This window comes from Mauremys reevesii, linkage group 4 (genome assembly GCF_016161935.1).
Source record: "Mauremys reevesii isolate NIE-2019 linkage group 4, ASM1616193v1, whole genome shotgun sequence".
NCBI lineage: Eukaryota > Metazoa > Chordata > Testudines > Geoemydidae > Mauremys > Mauremys reevesii.
This window is the reverse complement of record NC_052626.1, coordinates 26,870,396-26,882,329: the sequence shown is the minus strand read 5'-3', so window position 1 is coordinate 26,882,329 and position 11,934 is coordinate 26,870,396. Positions and strand designations below refer to the sequence as shown.

The 11,934-nt window shown below is 42.1% G+C and overlaps 1 long non-coding RNA gene across 1 annotated transcript; it reads right to left on the bottom strand.

The window, feature by feature from the left end:
• Positions 1–4,470: 4,470 nt before the first annotated feature.
• Positions 4,471–11,663, bottom strand: LOC120405223. Its single transcript, XR_005598446.1, has 3 exons — positions 11,536–11,663; positions 10,496–10,557; positions 4,471–4,788 (listed from the first exon to the last, which is right to left on the bottom strand). It is a non-coding gene; the product is annotated as an uncharacterized LOC120405223 (long non-coding RNA).
• Between the last annotated feature and the right edge of the window lie 271 nt (positions 11,664–11,934).

Below are 11,934 nucleotides of genomic sequence, written 5' to 3'. Positions count from 1 at the left end.
AAGCCCTGGACTGCCACCAGGTATTCGAATTGGGCCCTGCAGTTCATAAAGCCAGCCCTGTGTGTCAGGATCCTGAACTTGACCATCTCATGGACACTGCCTCCCAGGTTCCCATCCACTTTTGCTTCCCTTACTAATTCTTCCCTGTTTGTAAGCAGGTCAAGAAGAGCTCTGCCACTAGTTGGTTCCTCCAGCACTCGTGCCAGGAAATTGTCCCCTACACTTTCCACTTGCACTGTAATAGCATAGATTACAGAAACTTTGATGATTAGCCTTGAAGAACTCAGTTAAATATTTTAACAACGTTAAGTTCTATGATAGGAAAGGCATGGAAAATAAATATGAAAGTGTGATAGGCTGCCTGTAATAGTGCCATCATGGGAAGGAGTCTTTACTTGAAATGTGCATGTGTGGGGAACAGCACAGGAGTAAAGAAAGAAGGTGGGAGGAGATTGTTGTGCTCTGTGCAAGACCTATAGAAATCACAAGCCTTAAGACACAGATCTTTGAGAACCACCAATGTTTAGAGGATATTACTGTAAATCTACAGCATCTGTTCCATCAGTCACCAGGTCATCCCATCATCTCCAGAGCTAAATTCTTGGTCTGGAAGAAGCTCATAAGTACTGCCAGCCATGAACGTTCAAAGATGAGGCGTTAGGTCCAAAAATAATTTTAAAATGGGATTTGGCACTGGCTGACCACAAATCAGAGGAGTAGTTTTTAAATCAGTGAGTTGAACACATTCCATAAACTACCTCCTTTGCACATCTCTGTCCCATGAATATTTGAGATGTCAAAAATTTTCCCTAATCCCAAAATGGGGATGAAAAGTCAAAATCTCATTAATATCCATGAACCAAAAAAAATAAAAATTAAAAAAAAAAGGAGGTCTAATTTGCCTTAAATTTCTAAACAAGAAGTCATGTTCAACTTCCAGAAAACTGGAAGATTTTATTTTGAAAAACATCAAAACAAAAGGTTTCTGGAATTCTGAAACTTTTGACATTGTTTCAAGTTGGGAAATTCATTGAACCCGAGACTGCTCCACAACAGATTTTGTTTTGACAAATTGGCATTTTTTCCAACAAAAGAACGATTGGTCAAAAGATTCCTGACCAGCTCTAGTGATGAGCAGAAATGAGCTGAAAGTACCCCTCATCCTCCTACCCAAAATTGCTCTCTTGATAAAAGACTAAAGACCAGATCCTCAGCTGATATAAATCAAGTTGAAGTTAGTTGACCTATAGCTATATGCAATCAATCAAGGACCTGGCCCTTACAGCAGAGATAATGGACATGATTTCCACTCCATTGTACGATTTTTTTAGATTGACTTCAATGGAGTCAATAGAGTTGCAACAACATAAACCTGGTGTAACAGAATGGAGAATCAGGGCCTGTGTATTTTGCTAGGCTTATTTAACTATAAAGGGCCTAGATAAAAATGGCCTTCTGGGAACAGTACTGTTGACACAGAGCATAAAAATGCCAGTGAGTGATATGTTTTCACTAAAACTATAAAGAAATAGAACCTTTATTCATTTTCTGTTGGGAAAGGGAAAAAATTCAATTAGCATAAGTTTTGAAAAGAGCTGTTGGAAAAGAACTCAAGATCTGATACTTGACTCAAAAAGCCTGGGATGTCTAAGACCAAGACAGGTGTAAAAATCAATGGAGAGAACTTCAGACTCTGTGGTTAGACCCCTGACCTTGAACATCGTGGCATAGCCTCAGAAAACCACACTGTTGCCAGCACTGTTTTAGCCTTATCTTTTGGTTCAATGCCAGCATGCAGAAGCCCATTCCAGGAAGGTCTGTTGCAAAATACACGTGTATGTATACAAAATATTATAATGTTGAGAATATGACCTGCCAAGGCCAACTTTGGTGTGGCCAGTGGGAACTAATACAATTTTGTCACAGGGGTCCCGGAAGTCATGGATTCAGTGACTTCCAAAGACCTCCATGACTACAGCCTGCAGCAGCTGGGAACTGCAGGGTGCCACTGCCTCCCACGGTGTCAGGGAGCTATGGTGTACCCACCGCGCGCACACACACACACACACCCCCACACACAAACACCCCCCACCCGAGGCAGGGAACTGGGGGAGCCCCGCGGCTCTGAGCCATGGGTGGATTGGCACCCTGGATTCCAAGCCAGCCCCACAGCTGCCCAATGGCTTCCCACTTTGTCATGGATATATTTTTAGTAAAATTCAGGGACATGTCATGGACTTCTGTGAATTTCTCTTTATTGCCCAGGACCTGTCCCTGACTTTTAATAAAATATCACTGACAAAATCTTAGTCAATTATAAATTAAAATCTCCACTATGTTTTAAGCACCGCTGAGTGTAAAAAGGGAGGAAATCTATTCAAATGGCCAAAATTATTTTGGAGGAAAAGGAGCTGAGCTTAAGGGGGATCATTCCTCTCCCTCTTGCCCCACACATTTGGGACTGAATGGATGCAGAGGAACACACAGAGGCAAAATGGGGAACCATATGATTGGAGGAGAGCCACTTTGCATAGCACCATCAAGGAGATACCCATGCAAGTCAATATTCTCCTTGTCAGCATTAATTCCTTTGGGTGATTGCTCTGCATCTTCTTCTTGGGCACACTGGGAGCAGGAAGATGGGCTGGGCAGCAGATGGCGACCATACTGCCAACAAGAATATTACCATGGAGTGAGGTGAGAGATTGGCCATCTGCATGAATCTCCTAGCACTCTGCAGAAGGCCTGAGCTCCATTATGTTTACCTGCAGATCTCAGAATATACACAAAGTTGACGAGTCAAGCTCGGTGGGAAGGCAAACCCCACAGCTCTAGCTGCTATGTGCCTTAGACGGTTGAAGTTATTTTAGGATTTTTCCATAGTAAGCCATGACCTGGTCCTAAATGAACACTAGCCAACAACTCACCAGGCAAGAGCAGAGCAGATCAGTTCAAAGCATGGCTTTGCACTGGCATGTGGTAGAGCAGAAGTTCAGAACAAATTCCTCCTATGTAAGATTATGGAGGAAAAAAAGGGGGACCATCTTTGGTTTAGCAGCTACTGCCACAGCAGTCAGACAGAGAAAGGTCTCTTATCTAGCCATACTTCCTGGCAAGAACAGTCAAGGCTTTCTGCCAGTATGACAGATAAGGGAATTGCCTGGAGCAGAAAATTATTAACAGCAAAAGATTTAGTAGTGATACGAAAGGATTTTGAGCTGTTCTATTTTGTTTCTTAAGAGAAACACTGAGGATATTGCTTTGCCATCAACTGAAAATAGGGGAAGAACTGAAATAAATACATTGCTAAGAAATGGAGTAGCAATATTAAGGCACATAAGTTCATAAGCATAAAGAAATAAGGAAATTGTTTATAGTTTAAAAAGTTTGGTAATTTAAGTGTGTGTACACAATGTGGGCACACAGCCAAGGACAGTGAGAGAGCAGTTTTAAGCAGTTTGGCCAATGGCTAGGGTATTGGTAGCAGATATGGACAGAGGCCAGGTAAAAGTCACTCCAAAACTGAAGGAAGGGGTCAGTCAGGCACGTTCAGTCCAAAACTAGGTGAGGGTCTCCATACCATACTAGTAAACATCCCCTAATACTAAAACTTGTTGTGTAACAGATTTAACTGACAGCCAGAGTTAGCAGTTGTGATTCTGGTCCATACTTATAGACCAGAGGGTGGAAAGATGGTTGGAGGATAGATATGCTAATGATCTGATAGGATTGGGAAACAAGCCAAACAGGACAAAAACTGTATAAAAGGCAGACAGACAAGTTAGGAGCAGGAGACGGAGAAGTCAGAAGAAGGAAGCAGAAGCACTGTTGGGACAGAGCAGAAGGATTCTTAAGGCTAGTCTACACTACTGTGCTACACCTATGCAGCCGCACCAATGTGGCTGCGCCACTGTCGTGCGTCTGGTGAAGATGCACAATTACTCCACCTCAACAAGTGGTGGAAGCTATGCTGGAAGGAAAGTGTTTCCTGCAAATATAGTGCAGTGTAGACCCTGCTCTAAGTCTATTTAGCCAACGTTGCTCAAGGGGGGGTGGCTTTTTCACACCCCTGATCGAGGTAGCTTGCATCAACTTAAGCAGTAGTGTAGACAACCCCTTACACAGAGCCAAAGAAAAGGTGAATACGGAGAGTAAGCATGCTAGTTATGGTATATAGAATATAGGATAGAAATAGAGTTAATAAATGTGTGTGCCTGGATCAACAAAGATGAGTGTCTGTGGTGTGTATGTACAAAGTGTAGAGTTTATTAAGATGGCTGTCAGTGTCCTGCACATGATGGATCACCATGTGCAGAACCTAACCACTTAAGCCATTCATCCGTGTGACATTACAGTATTGAGTACTTTAGCTTGTATGCCTGTGCTAAGGGATTTATGGTTTGTTTTTGTTTTGTTTTTTTAATTGAGGTTTAGATTAATTGGGTTCAGAAAGACTGGATACACTACGTAAAGAGAACACTGTTTTGGAAAAGTGTCAATCCTTTGAGCAGAAGGCTGGATCTGCGTTCTCCCAGGGGTGAACAGATCTAATCTGTTCTGGGGGAATTTCCTGAAGGGCATAGGGAAGTCCTGGGTAAACTCTGGCAATTCTACTAGGGCCGGCCCCCTCCTTTCACCTTACAGGAACAGCTTATTGTGTCAACACCTTGGGAACCTGGGATCCCCAAGTCTGTTCTTGGGTTAACAGTGTGGGGGGGTGCGCGCACGTAGACAGGGGCAGATGGCAGCAGAATCCCTACAGCCAGTCCTGAGGATGCTCTTCATGACCTGAAATCAAAAGGAGCTGATGAAGTAAAGCAAGATTAATAAAGGAAGGGGATCCTCAGGGCTTCCATTAGACACAGAGGAAGCCCTGGGAGCAGGAGGGAAACCTCTGTCCTCTAATCAATGCATTTTACTATAAAGGTGTATGGTAGATTGGGAGTTTCCTCTCAACCCAAAATTCAGGGCACTTCTTCACTAAACTGTCTCTGTGAATCAAGATTAACAGTGCAAGTGCCCAGTCATGCATGAAAGATGCACATTTCACTTGCATTCATGACCTTGTTCACCAAGGCTTAATATTCTTTTCTTATGCATACATGTGATGCATCCAGCTCATCAACCTGAGGGGACAGAGTAGTGGTCTAACCATCAATTGTATAACACAATAGCCAGAGTTCCTTGAGTCAGAAGCTCAAATCCTAGCAGTACCAATTCAGCTCTTCAGCCTTCTGAGTTAAATTGAGAACTGTTGTATTTGTACCAAGCAGAGATGAAAATAGACACAAGGGAAGTGGATTTAAAACACAGCTGTCCCTGTGCTGCCTTTATTGCTCTGGCAGCCAAATAGAAACCAAAATCAAAGTGGGAATTTGCACTGAGGAGGGCAAATACAGATATTTAAAGGGACAGGACATCACAGGAACCATCCTGTTTAGAGGAGCCTCTTCTGGGTGAAAGGAGAAAGGATAGTCTGGTGATTAGGGCACTACCTGGGACTTGGGAGTTTAAGTTCTCTGCTCATCTAGAGTTTCCTGTGTGACCTTAGACAAGCCATTAGTCTCTCCTGCCTCATCTGTGAAATGGGGATAACAGCCCTTTCCTACCTCACCGGGTTATGACACTAAATTCATTAAAGCCTTGAGGTGCTCAGATACAACAGCAGTGGGGAGGAGAGAGGTCATGTAAGGACCTCAGATCTAAAATGCAGAGCTGGTTGGAACATTCAACAAACTGAATTTTTTTTCTTCAAATTATGCTGTTTCAGAAGCCTTTGTTGAAGTGGATTTTGGGTCCATGCAAAGAGTTGCAAAACAGATCCTCCCGTGGTGGCTCGGGCACTAGCCTGATACATGATGAAATTCAGGTTCAAGTCCCTGCTCTGTCTGAATCAGTGATCTGGGATGAAAACTCTGAACCAGATAGAGGAGGGACTTCAGTTTGGGTTTCCCAAGGCCCAGTGCCACACATGCCCACTCTGGCATTTTGACACTTCTCCCTGAATTGAAAACCTCATGTTTCAATTCAAAAACAGGCATTGACAATTTCATGTTGGTGAAAATATTTGAAGGGTTTTGCTTGCATTCCAATTTGGAATGAAAACAAGTCTCAAGACTTCAGAAGTTTCCACCAAACAGAGCTGTTGTCCCCTGGTCAGCACTACTCCTTGGCTAAGATTTCCCTTCACTGTCATACAACATACAGACTACACTGGTTTGCTGTTGCCTCCTCCGAGAAAGAGGCTGCATTTCCATTGGTGATGAATGTATATAGATTGTGAAGCACTGCAGATGGCATACAGGCAAAAATATGAGCCATACCAAAGTGTTCCTGAGTTGGTACTCACAGAATAATCATCTACTTGGATCAGCACATCCATCTTTTTAATCTCAGGCTGATGACTAGGATCTGAGTAGAGGGTAGGTAGAGTTATTGAGGTATGGTTCCAATCTCTGATCCTGGTGGCACAGTCCCCTGTGTATATTCTGTTTGGTTTATAACTGTGGTGTTTAATTATTGGTAAAGTAACCGTATGCCCTAGTTTTATCAGGTCTCTGAATCCTGTAGCAGGATTCAGATGTTTGAATGCACTTGTCAATCTTAATGAAGGTAGAAGAGAAATTAGGTCATTTTCATATTCTTTGTTTGCTGAAAACTTTCTGATCCTTCTATCATTTTAGAAATTCTCATTTTAATGAAAACTGGTAGATTGTACTCAAGACAAACTGATTAATTAGTTTTTCAGTCTCCTCTGAAACTGAAAGATAGCAAGATGCAGCATGTGCTTAAGTGAATAAATACAGTTAGACATACTTGGCTCTTTCATCCAGAAGATAAACAATCATCAGCTTTGTGGAACCATCATACCACAATTTATTACTGTGTTTTTTTATCATTAGTTACTATATTGCTTGCCATAGGATAACAACCCACAGTACTGAGTGCTAAATCACTGCTTTCCCTTTCCTTACCTAATTGACAAATGTATACCACTTTTAGGTTTGCTAATCCGACAGTTTGTATTGGAGAGAGGCTTTTTAGTACTCAGCTCATCCTTGTTAATGAGTCACTATCACACTTCCACATGTGACAGAACAAGCCACAGACCGAGAAATTCTCTGGTGCAACAAGATTGTTATTTTATCATGCAAGCCAAAAATAAAGCAGGTCCTGCTAATATGCTAACTAGCTCTAGCAATCTTCTCACTATGTGTTCCTAGTTTTACACAGAATCCAAAGATTTCACATTCTAGACGTGCAAAGAATTAAGTCACTCAATCAAAAGCTCCCACAAAGGGGGAGGCTTTTCCTTTGTAATGTGATTGTGTACGACAGCTTGTTCAATGGGGTGGAGCCGATTAGTTAGGCATGGGTTATGAATTACTGCAAGCAGCTATGAAATGAACTGTAAATCATGATATCCCAAGTACTGTTCAAGGGATTTTGACAGGTTTACGACACTTTGGAATATTAAAAGTATTTTTTTAAAAAAACCTTGTATTGAATTTCACAATTTATGCAGCTTTTTTACTTTTTGCATTTTACTCAGCTGGTTCTGTTTCACTTTGGTTATAGTTCTCATGCACTGGCAAAAAGCTGCCATGTTTGGGTTGCAGAAACTGCACATTGAAATCAAGTCTTTCACTGAAGCTTCAAGCAAATGCAATAAAATCATTTACCAAAACTTCACGTTATAAGATCCTGTTGTCACTTGCTTAGAACTTTACCAAACTGTTTCACATGGAAAGTTTCAGCCCAAGAGTTTGCCTCAGGCTGAATTTTACTGGAACACTTCAAACAGAAATGATTTATCTGTTTCCAAGAATGAGACTATAGACAAATATGTTTTGCACATGTTGAAAAGGTCACCAAGTTTTTGTTTTTTTAAGAACCTCTAGATTCATAGATTCCAAGGCCAAAAGGGACCATTGTGATCATCTAGTCTAATACAGACCATAGAACTTCCCCAAAACAATTCCTAGAGCATAGCTTCTAGAAAAACACATCCAATATGGATTTAAATTGTCAGTGATAAAGAATCTAGTTCCCTGTGCTTCGGAGCAGTGACGGGAAATTTGTCATGGGATGGCGTTTGTTTCAGGGATGTGTCTTTTGCCATCCTCATGGAAAACTGCCTAAAGTTAGTGGGGGACAAGGGGGAATCAGTTTGCACATGGGCAATAGAAACTTGCTAGAGCTTCACAGCTAAATTTCTTTAAGAGTCATCTGTAGTGAGCATACTGCAGCCCTGGCTGTGCAGGATTTTCCCTGCAACTGCAGCCCTGTGGGTTGCTGTGGGCCAGGCCTGCATGAGGCACTGAAATTGAGAATAGGGAGCTAATTTCCTGCATGTTCTCAGTGACCATCCAGACACCGTAGGGGAGGGAAGCTGCCTGATTTGAGTGCAGAGGTGACAAAAGCTGAACCTGGCAAAGGAGTAGATTCAGAGAAAGAGAAAACAGAAACTCTGACTGGAGGTTGGCACGCATAGGGAGAAAGGGACTGGAGCTGGGGTAGAGTGGGACTGGTAACTGAGGCAGAGACCTGGACATGTCAACTGGAAGCTGGGGAGGGAGACTGAGATGAGAAGCCTGAGGAGTGCAGTCTGGGACTAGCTAGGTGAAAAGAATGGGACTAGGGCAAGGAGCCAGAGCTGGGGAAGAAATAAGATTAGGACATGTTAGAGAGGATAGAGCAGAAGGGGTCAAGCTTGGGGGGAAATGAACGGAAGAATCCCAACCCAGGCAACCTCAGTGTTGACATTTCCCAACTTTGAACACCTGTTTTTTTTCAAAGCTTAATATGTTATTTAAATGTAGTTAGTATGCTTAGATACAAGTTTGGGGGACTAAACTGCAGTGCTTGTTGGTGTCCCATTAACAATCTCTGGTTTTTCTTGTAGAAAGAGAAACTGCAGCATTATTTAGGGCAAATGTTTTCAGAGTCAAATATGTCAAGTTCACATTTGCAACATTCTGAGCTTGAAGTCTTCTGCCCTTTACATTATGAACTGATATTAAATCCATCTATTTTCAGTAATTACATTACACATCAATTCTAGAAAATGTGCTTACAGTTACTTACACCAATTCCAGACCAATATTGAGCTATACCAAGCTAGATGGGATCATTCACAGTCACACCATTTATTTCACAAATAGAGCCGCTTTGTCTGTTTATCTACAAGCAGACTCTAGCATAAGAATTTGTTCTCTGTTTGAACTTATCAGTGAATGTTTTCTATAAACATTTGCAGCCTACTGCCTGCTGATGAATGACTAACCTAAGACAGTTGCTTTGAGTATTTGCAGTTGACAATTTATACTGTGTTTAGTCACCTAAGGCACATGGTTTCATTTTGTTCACTGGTTGGGTGACTCAGATCCACAAAGAGTTTGCTGACTGGCTACATGAACACTTTTAAAGTGAATATGTATCCTCATGTATAATTGTACAAGGCACTGGTAAGATTGTGCACAATCCTAGTCACGCATGTTCAAGAAAGATGAATTCAAACTGGAACAGGCACAGAGAAAAGTTACCAAAAATGACCAGGGGAACAGAGAACCTGTCTTACAAGAGGAGACAAAGATTTTGGCTTGGTTAGCCTAGAAAAACAAAAATTGAGAGGCACTATGATTGTTTCCTGTAACTCTATTATATGGGTAAACACAAGGGATGGTGAAAAGTTATTTAAACTAAAGGACGATACTGGCACAAGAACAAATGCGTATAAACTGGCCATGAACAAATTCAAGTGGGAAATCAGAAGAAGGTGTCTAACCATGAAAGGGGTGAGGTTCTGGAAAAGCTTTCCAATGGGAGTTTGTGGGGCGGGGGCTAACAACTTAATTAGTTTTAAGAAAGTGGAACAAATTTATGGGTGGGATTGTATGATGGGGTTACTTGGTGTGGGGGCTGGGCTTGATAGCCCTGAGGGATCCTACTGGTGTATTATGTTCCTAAAATCTCATGCTTCAAAGTATCAACCAGTCAACTGCAGGGGGTGGGAAATTCCCCCTTCCCTGCCCCCCACCAGGGTCAAAGAGAGGTAGTTTCTCAGGTTCTGCTAGCTATCATGGGCTTACTACCAGTAATGTTTATCCCATTGCATCTTCAAACATGTCTTGGAAGAAAATGATGTTGTTCCATATGGGGTTTTGCCACAATATCCTTTCGCTATTCATCTCTAATTTATAGCATCTGGTTTTCTGGCCTTCTGTGAGCAGAAGAGAAAACACTTGGTGACAAGTGATGGCTCAATGTCCCATTAATATCAGCTCTAAGCCTTATTAAAAAACCCAAATACTGCTGTTTTGGACAGCTCTAGAAGTCATACTACAATAGCCCTGTTGTGATAAGATATGGACCATTACCACTTTTGATAATATAGTATTCTGTAACATGGATTCCAATCTGATCCAGCTCCATAAGGAATGAATATTATTCCCATCTTTGGTGATCTATGTGAAATGATGTGATTACTACTTACTGTGTGTAGAGAACTCAGATGAATAGTCCCTGCCCCAACGATCATATAACCTGGATTAGAAACTACAGATAAAACACACCACAAGGTCAAATGACCAAGCAGTTCTCAGGCCAGGTATATACAATACCAATCACTGTGGTGGCTTTTGTGGTCTCAGCAGTGAAGTCAAGTACGGAATAGGTGCAGAAGACACCACTAGAGATTGTCCCTCTGGGTCAGGATTAATACACATTGGCAGAGCACCATAGGGAAGCTTTTAGGGCCAGTTCAAGTACATCGGGAATCCTGGAGACCTACTCAGCTGAAGGCCCCTCTCACATGTAATCAGTCACTTAGAATAGGTCTATACAGCAATCAGGTGTGATTCAAGTTCACACAGAGGACTCAAAATAGCTTGAGCAATGATAGTGTAGCTGCAACACCACCATGGACTAACTGCCGGACTACAACTCTACACAGGACCCTCAAACACCTGTGCTGCCACCGACACACTGCTATTGTTACCCTAAGTAGCTTTGGCCTAGGGCAGGAGTTGGCAACCTTTCAGAAGTGGTGTGCCAAGTCTTCATTTATTCACTCTAATTTAAGGTTTCATGTGCCAGTCATACATTTTAACATTTTTAGAAGGTCTCTTTGTAAAGTCTATAATATATAACTAAACTATTGTTGTATGTAAAGTAACTAAGGTTTTTAAAATGTTTAAGAAGCTTCATTTAAAATTAAATTAAAATGCAGAACCCCCCGGACCAGTGGTCAGGACCTGGGCAGCGTGAGTGCCACTGAAAATCAGCTCGTGTGCTGCCTTCGGTGCACGTGCCATAGGTTGCCTACCCCTGGCCTAGAGTGACCAGATGTCCCATTTTGGGGGATTTTCTCTTATTGATGCCTCTTACCCTTCATCCCCCATCCCATTTTTTCCCCACAGTTGCTATCTGGTAACCCTACTTTGACCTAGCTAGATCAAAGCTAGCTCAGGGTACGACTACATGAGCTGCAATCACACCTCTGATACCCTTAGTTATCCCTCAAACCATACTTACAATTAAGATAGAGGGGTGCAAAGGCTCAGACAGGCAGCAGCATCCATGCAGTGGCCAAAGAGCTGAACAGACAATCAGGGGCAGCAGTACCATATAGGTTACAGTATCTGGGTCCTGGAAGCCTGCTAGAGGCAGACTAGAGAGGAGAGGACTAAGGTTGCCACTTGTCCAAGTTTTCCCAGGATCATTCTTTTTTGAGGTAGCTGTTGCAGGAGATCTGTAAGTGTGCTTGTGGCACACAAGCTCCTTAGCAAAGGATCCCCTATTCTTTGCAGGCAACTCACCTCAGACCTGACTAACTCACTACACTAAACTAAAGATCTTAGAATATTTATCCACAAAGAGCAACATATCAGGTAGCTACAGAAAACTTGCAACTTGTCAAGAGTCATAATCTTT